At 38.5% G+C, this 11,033-nt stretch overlaps 1 pseudogene; it reads right to left on the bottom strand.

The window, feature by feature from the left end:
• Positions 1 to 271: 271 nt before the first annotated feature.
• Positions 272 to 3,646, bottom strand: LOC129728667 (uncharacterized; annotated as a pseudogene).
• Between the last annotated feature and the right edge of the window lie 7,387 nt (positions 3,647 to 11,033).

Here is an 11,033-nt window from a genome sequence, read left to right as displayed (position 1 = left end):
TTTCTACTCAAAATTATATTACCCTAAACCTACAGTTCACTTCATGCTGTCGTGTTCGCCCGATGTTTGTAAACGCCCAGAATGCTATCGCCAGCATGTGGTGCGATGTGACTAGGTCACTGATGCCCAATGACGGTCTACTCGCTGGCAACATGTGTTGCGTCGTATTCAGGTCATCGGTGCTCGGCGGTGGTCTCGTTGCCTTCGCACGGTGAGTGGTGTTGGTGCATCCTTTTTCCAGGATGAATCTTCGTTGCTAACTCGTCCCCCCTTAAAGATTCGGTTCCATCCGAATCACGTCTTGGGTTGTCAATGTTCTGAACCTGGGTTGAAGGTCGGCTAGCTGCTGCGTCATTCCGGACTCTATTGTTGGATTGTGGCCTTGAGTTGAATTACTGAAGTTGATTCGAAGAGTTTTGTTTCTGTGGACGAGAAAACTCAAGCAAAATACGAAACCGATTATAAATGGCGTGACTGCCATTCCTCCAAAGATACTCCAATGAGGGAACTGCAAACTGGTACTATTTAACCGGAGCAATTCCAACTTCTTCCGATTCTCCAATTGAAGATTATGAAGGTGTTCCATACTGAGATTAAGTATCTCTCGTTGCTTTTTGATATGAACTCCGTCTAAATGAAGTTGGATTGGATTACCTGGCAATGTTCGAGTCTTCGAAATATATAAAACGTCGTTTATATATAAACGGCAGTTAATTAAAGAAATGAGAAATGACCCTGAAAGAGTTCTGTTTGGAACTCCACAGGTTGATGATAGTGTAAAATTTCTCATAGTGTTTACTAGTATGTGTGTTTCGTCGAGAAAAACGATTTCCTCTTCGACAGGGTTCGAAGTATAATTGCAAGTCGCAGGCTCTCCTCTCAACAACTTGGGTATACATGTTGAATTATCCGGTTGAATTTCGTGTACGGAAAATATAGTTGGTTCGATTGAATTAATTCGATAAGTTTCATCATCATGTGATAAGTAAAATGGATGAAGTGTATGTAACTGTTCATCTTCGTGTATGATTGGGAACAAGCGTACTTTGCTGAAAGTTCTGGGATCTAGCTTTGGAATCTTGATGATAAGTGCGATCTTCATATTATTTGATGCTACGACTGTCGTCGCGAAGTTGGTGGCTTCTACTGCAGTGTGAACTGTTATATTTTCTCTAGCTTATTCTGTAATTAATATATCTATTTCTCTAGGACTTAAAATTTTTTCGTTAACTAATCCCAATTTGGCTAACATTATAGTATCAATTATTTGGTTGAGTTTTTCAGACAAGTAGTTAAGGTGGAATAAAATTTTTGTACAATAAATTTCGATAGATCCTTCATTGAACAATTGAATTGCTATTTTTGCTTGAAACATAGCCTCCTTTAATTGTAAATTGATTTCGCGGTTGATTTTTACTTGTTTGTTATTATTGATGATAAGATTATTCATAAATGAATTTATAATTTGCAAATCATTAGCATCTGGGCTACCTGCTAAATATTTCCAAAAAGTTCCTAAACTGTCACAACGTTTATATCTCCTAACTGGGTCTATACTCTTTAAGGCAAATTTTACTTCATTAAATTTTTCTATTATAAAATCTGTTAACTGATTTGGACTAATGTTTTCAAACTGGTCTCGGAGGCTATTGATTTGCGTTCTGATAATGGTGAGATTGAAATGGTGGATGTAATATTTGTAGTCCAGTCTGAGTCGTCCTTCTTCATGGTGAAATACTAGAATTGGCTGATGTCGCAAATCCCGTGGTTCGATTTTTGCGTCTTGTCTAGTTTCCGATGTTTGGCTGATGAATAAGAGTAATAGTCTGTAAGGTAGACAGAAAGTTAGGCTTTTCTAATTTTTATATCGTTTTTATGGATACGTCTTCCGTCAGGTGTGGTAACAGTACTTTTGTTGACTTTCGCAATTTTAATTTGTTTATATCTGTTGCAGTGTTTGACTCTTCGTCTTGTTTTTTCAAAGGCGTCTATGTTGTCGTCAATTGCAACGTCCGTCATATTTTTATTATGTAACGATAAGTCCTTTTTCTGTTTAATGGCGAGATTTTTAAAAACGGTCTCAACAATCGTCTGTGATTTGTTTGATGGCAGGATTATTTCGTATGGTGTAAACCTGGTGCATGAATGGATAGTTGAATTATATTTATGGATAGAAATATTTACGAGATCGATCACGGACTTCTCAGGATTTTCTGCTTTTTGAATCCGATATATTTCTAACAGTGTAAAATGCAACCTTTCAACGATTCCATTCATCTCACTGCGACCGGTAGCTGTAACGTACGGTTCGATCTCATAAGTATTGTAAAAATGCACAAGTTCTCCCGTCATGAACGATTTTGCGTTATCCATAACTAAGACTTTTGGTGGTTGATATTTGAGAAGGATATCTTTTATTGCTGGGGTTAGGTCTATAGCAGCTCGAGATTCAATTAATTTGATCTGAGCAAATTTTGAAAATTCATCAATATATGTAAGAAAACGCAGGTTCTCTAAGAAAAGAATATCTATATGGGCGATTTGGAATGGTCCAGTTGGAATAGGAGTCTTTTGGAGAGGGAAATGGATAGGGTTCCTATCATATTTGCATTCGTGGCAAATGCGACAGGTTGCGATAAATTCTCTGATCTTTGGCTGAACTCTAGGAAAATAGAATTGCCTAAGAATTTGTTGTTTATTTTCATCTGCACCTCTGTGGGCTCTTAGATGTTCGTTTTTTATAACGTCCCATTGCAGATTTTCCTCTTTGACGTCCTGTAAAAGCTTTTGGGTGAAACGAATTTTTAACGTCTTACTGCTTCCAAATTTATCTTTGAAAACTTCTTGGATTTTCCCCATTATTTTTTCAGACGTTAACAATCCGTTAACCTTGGTGGGATTGAAATGAGTTTTCAGGGCCTGAAATAAAGTAGAATCATTAACTTCGTTAATTTGTACTGTAATCCTAGTAAAGCCTGGAAATGGCTCTTCTGTTGCTATTTGGTCTGGTCCTTCTTTAATAATCACTTGGTGTTTGAATACGTTAAGCGGTGCTTCTGTGGAAACGATACAGAAGTCATCACTAGTGTCTGTGGAGTGTTGTGTTCCCGTCATTGAACAAACAATTCTGTTGAGTGCGTCCGCAACTATATTAGTCTTCCCCGGTTTGTACACGATCTTGTAGTCGTGCTCTTCCAAATATGCCTTCCAGCGCTTCAGCTTGGCGTTCGTGTTTCTTGGAGATAAAGCGAACGTTAGTGGCTGATGATCGGTTAAGATTTGAAATTTCGATCCATAGAGATAGTTTCTAAACGTTTGCTATGCCCAAAAAATGGTAAGCATTTCTTTTTCTGGTACTGAATACCCTTCTTCGGTTTTTGAAAGTGTTCTAGAGGCAAAGTGAATAGGTTTGTCTTTCCCTAATTCTCCTTGTGACAGAACTGCACCAATTGCAAAATCGGAAGCGTCTGTTGTCAAAATGAAAGCTTGATTATAGTCTGGGTAAATGAGTACTCCACCGTGACGCCAGGTCTAAATTAATAGCTTCCCTCCGGGCCGAGGGTAGAGGGCCAGCTGTTCCTGTTCCTGTTGTTGGCGAGTCGTGACCTACATGTCCCTTGTATACATTTTGCTGAAATCCATCCATGCCTCAGTCTAGTCCTATTCCTTTCCACCCACATTCAACAAAACGGCAAGAACACGTCGTAGACCTCGATTTTGGAATCAGCAACTGAACCCCACACGAATTCGCCAGGACCTTAGAACCCGAGGCCTTCCGTGCTCAGCGGCACACACCATATAGCCACTTGAACACCAGCGAACAACAACAACGAACCATAACCCGCAACTAAAGCCCGCACAATACCACCAGGACCAGAGGATTACCGCATTTCCATGACCATTCGACGATCATCAGACGACCATTTAACTACAAAACACTGATTGAAAATACATGCTAGTTTTAAGATAGACCTAATTTCAGCTCGTAGTCGGCAGCGAGGATAAAAAATTTGCTTTTAAATTCAAAGTCATCAGATATAATTGGCGCCGTTAAACATTAAATTGTATTTGTGCCGTATCAAATAAACGATATATGAAGAAAAAAAATGTGCACTCGTAGAACTCTGTAACATAAGTATGAACTAAGCCAATCGACAAACCTCTGCGATGCACCAAGCCGTGAGTTTTTTTTAATAATATTTTATGGTCAATCCGATCAAACGCTGCTTTCATATCTGTATAGATTACGTCGGTTTGAGCATTTTGTTTCATGTGCGATATATAAGTCGAAGTGAAGTCAAGCGAGTTCGTACTCACTGAGCGGCCAGGCATTAAACCGTGTTGGCCACTAGAGATATAACTCCTTGTACGTAAGAGCATAAACGTATTCACGATTATTTCGAACAGTTTTGATGCAACATGTAAGAATGTTTCCAAACTGTGGGAAACTTGTCTTGATCAAAGGATTTGTTGTAAATATGGCGTAAGGGTTCGGCTAAAGCGACACAACGACTTATTATAACTGCCGGGATTCCGTCGGGTCCTGCAGAGTACGAATGTTTCAATTATTTTGCAGCAGCTTTTATCATGTCTGCAGAGATGTGGAATAAATCCAGGTCAACCAAATTGACAGGAACAGACTCAGCAGCAGCCTCAGCGTCGAGATCAGATGCGGTATTATCAGCAAACACAGACGCGAAAAACTGTGCAAACATTTCACACGTGCCAGGATCAGATTTAGATTCTAGATCATCGTAGTATTATGCGTTGTGTACAAAAACAATCTTGAAAAATACATTTGGATTATCTCTGCGAAGGATGTATTGATTAGATTTCCTTGGCTGCAATTGGAATGGCTTGAAGGCTATTAGGTCATCATCAAACATCTGTTTGATCCGATGGTTAATGCAAAAGTTACGAAACAAATCGTGTTTACATGATATGAGACCAAAATATGATATGATAACAATTAAACAAAAAAAATCCTTACATCGGCTTGACCAAAAGAAGTACTCTGGTGCTAGGAATGTTTGTAAGAATGTTCTGAAATCCATTCTAAACAAAGTAAGCAAAGCATTGGTGCTACATTCCGGTTCGGAGCTCGACTTTTGTTTATTATACGAGCAAGATCGCGCCAAATGACCTATGGTCGAATATCGACCATTTTTGATTTGAATGAAACTTTGCACACGTATTCGGCTTAGCAAACTGAGCATTTTTCACAGACGGAGAGATTTTTTACACCCATGAGTTCCCCACATTCTAAAAGGACGTATGCCTTTTGGCGTAGGTTTTATTCGAAGCATTGTAGCCAAGAAACCGTTGGTTGTATAGAAAAACTGTCTGAGAATGAGTTGTAGGGAATTAAAAATGCATCATAAAAAAATATACACTGTACAAAAAAAAATTTTTTGACCAAAAATGATTTTTTTAAATTTTTTTTAAAGAAACGACGTTAATACGCAACTTTAAAAAAAAGTCCAGGATGGAGAAATGCATAATTTTTTTATGGTAGATTAATTTTTCTATAAAAAATCTAATTCAAACATTCTTCAAAATATTTGTATTCTGATGATTTTAAAAGATGCAGAGAGTCATTTTGAATCTAAAAGCTCTTGGTAGTTAACATTCTAAAGGCACCGGTTTTCGAGTTATTTTGAATTTAAGCTCGAAAAATTATTAATATTTAGGAAAGTACACGTTTTTCTTAATTTGTCCGTGGTTCTCCAGCAAAAATCGTATGTGCATTGGAATGCTTGATCAAAAATATACAATTCATTCTTTGACAACAAAACGATTGGATAAATAACTCAAGCGCTGTACCTTAGCCTACCTACACGTCCCCCTTGCCGAATGGTTTATAAAAAAATATGTTTGTCACAGTGGCAGTATCAAGAATGGAGCGCACTAACGAGAAGTAGAGGGCTCGCAAGCAGTACGGGCCACAAATGTCCTTGGGCATGACTTTCGAAATAATGCTTGAGTAATGATTTTGGAAGGAAAGCTTAGAATCCAGTATCACTCTCAGATCTTTAACCACATAAACTCTTTCGACAGGAGTGCCATCGATTTCATAGCTATACATGATTGGAGTTTCACGCCGAATGAACCTTATAATTGAGCTTTTGGAAACACTTATGGTCAGGTTATTCAGACGGCACCATTCTGCAAACCGGTTAATAAGGGTCTGTAGTTGCTTGCAGTTCACTTGACACCGTACAACAAGGAATATTTTTAGATCGTCCGCATATAGTAGTTTATATCCAGGTGGAATTACGAAACAAACATCAATCAAAAAATTATGAAAAGTAATGGACCTAAGTTGCTTCCCTGTGGGACACCAGACTGATTGCAGAAGGTATGAGATTCAGTGGAACCAATTTTCACTGAGAGGCTGCGATTTGTCAGTCATTAATAAAATCTTCAGAAGCGCCGAAACAGCTTAGTTTTCGTAACAGTATGTTATGGTCAATGCGGTCAAAAGCAGCCTTAAGATCAGTATACACTGTGTCGAATTGAGCATTCACTTCAATCTTTCTAATGCGAAATGAGCTGAATTGGACCAGGTTCGTGTTAATCGAGTGTTTGGGAAAGGAGCCGTGCTGCTCCGTCGTGATTTCACTTTAATAAATAGAAGCTCACTCACAAGAATCTCCAATAGTTTTGACCCAGCACACAGAGAGGATATACCGCGGTAGTTAGTAATATTACATTTATCTTTTTTTATAGACTGGGAAGATGTCACAAGAATCTCCAATAATTTTGACCCAGCACACAGAGAGGATATACCGCGGTAGTTCGTAATATTACATTTGTCTTTTTTATAAACTGGGAAGATGTTGGATTTTTTCCAGGATTCTGGGAATTTATTGTGTGCGAGTGACATATTGCAAATTTGGTGTAATGGTTTGCATAACACTTCGGCACATTTTTTAAGTATCATTGATGGTATCCCGTCTGGGCCTGGCTTATTAGACGTTTTAGGCTTTAAAAGACCGGCTTTGATGTTGAAGGCTTTGATGATGAAGCTACGGTAGATCTAAAAAAAACTTGCAAAATGTCTCGCGAACAAGTAGCAGGTGATTTGAGTATTGGCAGACACCAGTTCCTCCAGAAACATATTAGATGGCAGTCCACTTTGATTTCGCTTCTCGTTGACAAATGACCAAAACCGTTTTTGCTTCTTTTTCAGAGCATTCTGCGTACTATTCAAATATTCGGAATAACGAGCTTGAAGGTTTTATAAAGCAAAGCAAAGCAAAGCTTTGGTGCTACATTCCGAATCAGAATTCGACCTTCTGTTTTACTATACACAGACTTCGCAGCCGACTGTTAAATGTACAGGACGATTGCGGGGCTAGCGCTACGATCCTACTGACACTAACAGTCTCTCCCAAGCCGGGACTCGAACACACGACGACTGGCTTGTTAGGCCAGCATCGTACCTCGAGACCAGCTGGAAGAGTTTTTATATTCATTGCTAATTCGGGTAAAAACTAGCTTTGTTACAAGATTACGCCTAATTGTATACTTTCTCAAGGCAGCAGATCTTTTGCGCTTTAAAAATCGGAGTCTAGCGTCGGACCAAGGCGGTTTTATGGGCGGTCGAGAAAAGGGTACGAGTTGTCGAAAAAGTTGCTTCAGTGTGTCGCTTAAGAAGTCAGCAGCTAAGTCCACGTCGCCAACATCATCAACATCAGTCCAATTCGTATTAAGAAGCGAGTGGTTTAGTGCAATAAAATCAGCTTCCCTGAAATTAAATTCGCTGCTTCTGAAACTAGAATCATACGACGTAGAAAGTTTAATGCACAAATTGAGCAGTAGCGGGGGATGAAACAAATCGGCCTCAATTATTAGCTCGGGGGCTTCAGATAGTGTACACGCATCTTTAGCTGCATCATTAACAAATACTAAATCCAACGTGCGATTTCTACTGTTAACTATTGTATTCATTTGTTTCATGTCCACTAGAGTAAATCTGTCGACGAGAGCAGAGCAGAAAGTGTGCTTGAGAGAATGTCGATGAGCTGGGATCGGGAAACGCATAACCATTTGAACATCTAATCCAGGACCAGTTTGGCTGATTATAATCTCCAATAATAATATGCATATCATTGGGGTGCAAACCGTTTGACTGTTTTAGACTACACTGCTCATTATTCAAAAATTGGCTAGTATGCCATTTTTACCAAAATCGAGAATAAAGTTTCTCGTAATGGTACACACCCTAAACAAGGTCCCTACGGAAGCCGATTGTCAACAAATACATTTGAGAAGGCAGCAAATGTGAAACAATTTTGGCTAATATCCAAAATAATTGAGAAGTTGGCTAATATCCAATATGTTCCTACCTGTGGCATGTTCACGAACCAGTGTATTATTACTGTACTGTGTTTCGTCTCACTCTCGAAAGTGTGTTGTAGCCTGTTGGTTACTGGCGACAAGTAAGCAATCGTAAAGCCCTTGCATCAAATTTGACTTTTTCACGAAGAATATTCGATGCTACAAGAGTTTATTTGTTGTGCAGCGAAACCCAATCATCAAAACGTGTGACTGTTTCCTTCTGTCATAAATCTTTACATTTAAAAAAATGATATTTAGCTCTTTGATTAGAAGTAATATTATTAAAGAAATGATTCAGCTTTCATTTTGGATTTGTTGAGAAAAAGTAGGAGAGTGGATTGTGAGATTACCATGAATAATAATATTTTCGTTATATTGTTATATTGTTGCACGTAACAATTGTCTCGTCGTCCTTTTCATCTTCACTTGTGCTTCCGTGTTGTTTTATGAAATTTAAAACCATTTTCATCACCAACGAGCACGATATAATTCACATCGTATGGATATTAGCCAAATTGCACACCGGTTTGTCAACTGACCTTTTGTTTATAATTGAAAAAACGGTTACTGCGTTGAAAATACGTGGCGATGGAATTTTCCTGCAGATTTCTCTGTTTCAACTCAACGGCAAGGTTCCAGAATATATAAAGGGTGATATACTCAATAAAAAAGTTGTTATGAACAGTCAAAATATGTTGTACCAACAAAAAACTTTCAAATGCGTTTTTCTCGATTTGATGCCTATGGCATATTAGCCAATTTTTGAATTATGGGCAGTACATTCGATGCGCAATCGGGGCTGATATAAACGACGCCAAGGCAAATAGTTCTAAGTGAACCGACAATTCGGATTAAATGCTGTTCAAGCGCATCAGATATTTGTACTGAAGAAGGTTGCGAATCTAATCAATTAGCAACTGTTATCAACACACCACCACCTCTACTCTTTCCAGTACTGAGTGGGCTTCGATCGCATCGGCACACGTGATAGGCATCACCAAACAGTTGCGCTGAGTGGAAGCATTCATTAAGTCAGGTTTCAGTCAGCACTATGACATCGTACTGGACATCAGATACAGCGACAAAGAACTCATCCACTTTGGTGCGCAATCCTCTCACATTTTGGTACAAAATGCTGATAACGCAATTAAACTCACTGCGCTGTCTCGTAATTGCAGAGCATCGCTTGAAAGTTGTCAACATTGAAATGAGGTGTAGAATCCAGCCTAGCTTCAACCGTGCAAATCTTTACCTGACAGAGCAGGGAAATCATCTGATTCTTTATTTCCAATCAAATCTATCTGTTGATCGTCATCAGCACAGTCCGATGTTTCATGTGTGGTAAGATGTTCGAATTCACAATCGGTAATTCTCGTTGTACAGTCATCGCTCGATAACTGCAACATGTTTACATTGCAGTTATCGAATGCCGTTCAATAACTGCAAAACTTGACACATGCCAAAATTTAGAGGAGGGTCCGTCACTACCATTGTTTTTTTCAATGATGTCGAAATGTATTTTTTTTATGGAATAGTGGCAAAAAATAGCAGCAAACTAAAATAGGCAAGCTTTTCGATTAATCAATTAGGTATTCATATTTCCGCATCATAATTTATTGCGTTTTAATAACTTCTTTACATAACCAATATGTAGGCGAAAATAAAGTTCATCACTACATAAACTATTTTACGAGACGTTTCTGAACTCAATTCATGAATGAAATTTTTAAAGAAACTTTGGAACCACTGACATAACACAAGTAAAAGCAACATCAATGTCAGCAGGATCCGTGACACCTGTCGGTTCGTAAAATGGTCTATTAAACGCATGGTCACAAAATATTGTTTGTGATCTACTATGCACTGCCACACTGAGTAGTGAAAGCTAGCCAAACAATGCACAAGGGATAGTATTATAAGAGAAAACCCTTATAATAATTACGGAAAGTAAACCACATAACATGGTGATTTTGCTTCATTGATTAATAGGGGAGATCTATTATCTCCCATCTAGAATGCAGAGACAACAAGTAAACGAAATCGAAAGATAATGAAATGTTTACAGAGATCCAACAATTTTAATTTTCGAATGCTTTTAGAATCCCCCTGCGAGATCTGTCACTTCAATGTCAAATATGACTTTGACATCAGATTTGACGGATTGCGGTCCGATAACTGCAAAGTTGTTGCAGCTATCGGTCTTGCAGTTAGAAAGCGTTGCAGTTAAAAGTCTTGCAGTTATCGAACGGCGACTGTACAAACCTGGAAGTCACATTTATTTAAATCGGGTGCAGTATCTTTCCTAGTCTCAGCTGGACATAAAAAGTTTGTAAATTTACCTGACAGAGTAGGTGTTATCGATTACTCTGATAATTCGTAGATATTTTTAACCGGTATGTTGAATTCGACAGTAAGTGAAAAGCAGAGAATTGGGGATGCTAGTTGCTACGATGAATAATCTATTCGTTGTCGCATTTTTTTTAATCCTTTGCTGTTGAATTGGACATTGGGAGCTCCAAGCTGGGTGGTCAGTACTAAGAGGTACGTCAGTATTTAGTGAGCTCGAGGAGTTCGCAATACTGCAATTCACGCATTTGTTAGTAACGGAAGAGCACATACGAATTCTAATACAAATTTAAAATGCAACGCGCCAAAAGGAGTAAACTAACGGCTGCGCTTTATTAACAAAC

This window comes from Wyeomyia smithii, chromosome 3, assembly GCF_029784165.1.
Source record: "Wyeomyia smithii strain HCP4-BCI-WySm-NY-G18 chromosome 3, ASM2978416v1, whole genome shotgun sequence".
In the NCBI taxonomy this organism is placed as follows: Eukaryota; Metazoa; Arthropoda; class Insecta; order Diptera; family Culicidae; genus Wyeomyia; species Wyeomyia smithii.
Note: the sequence above shows the minus strand (reverse complement) of the source record. Positions and strands in the feature narration are given on the sequence as shown.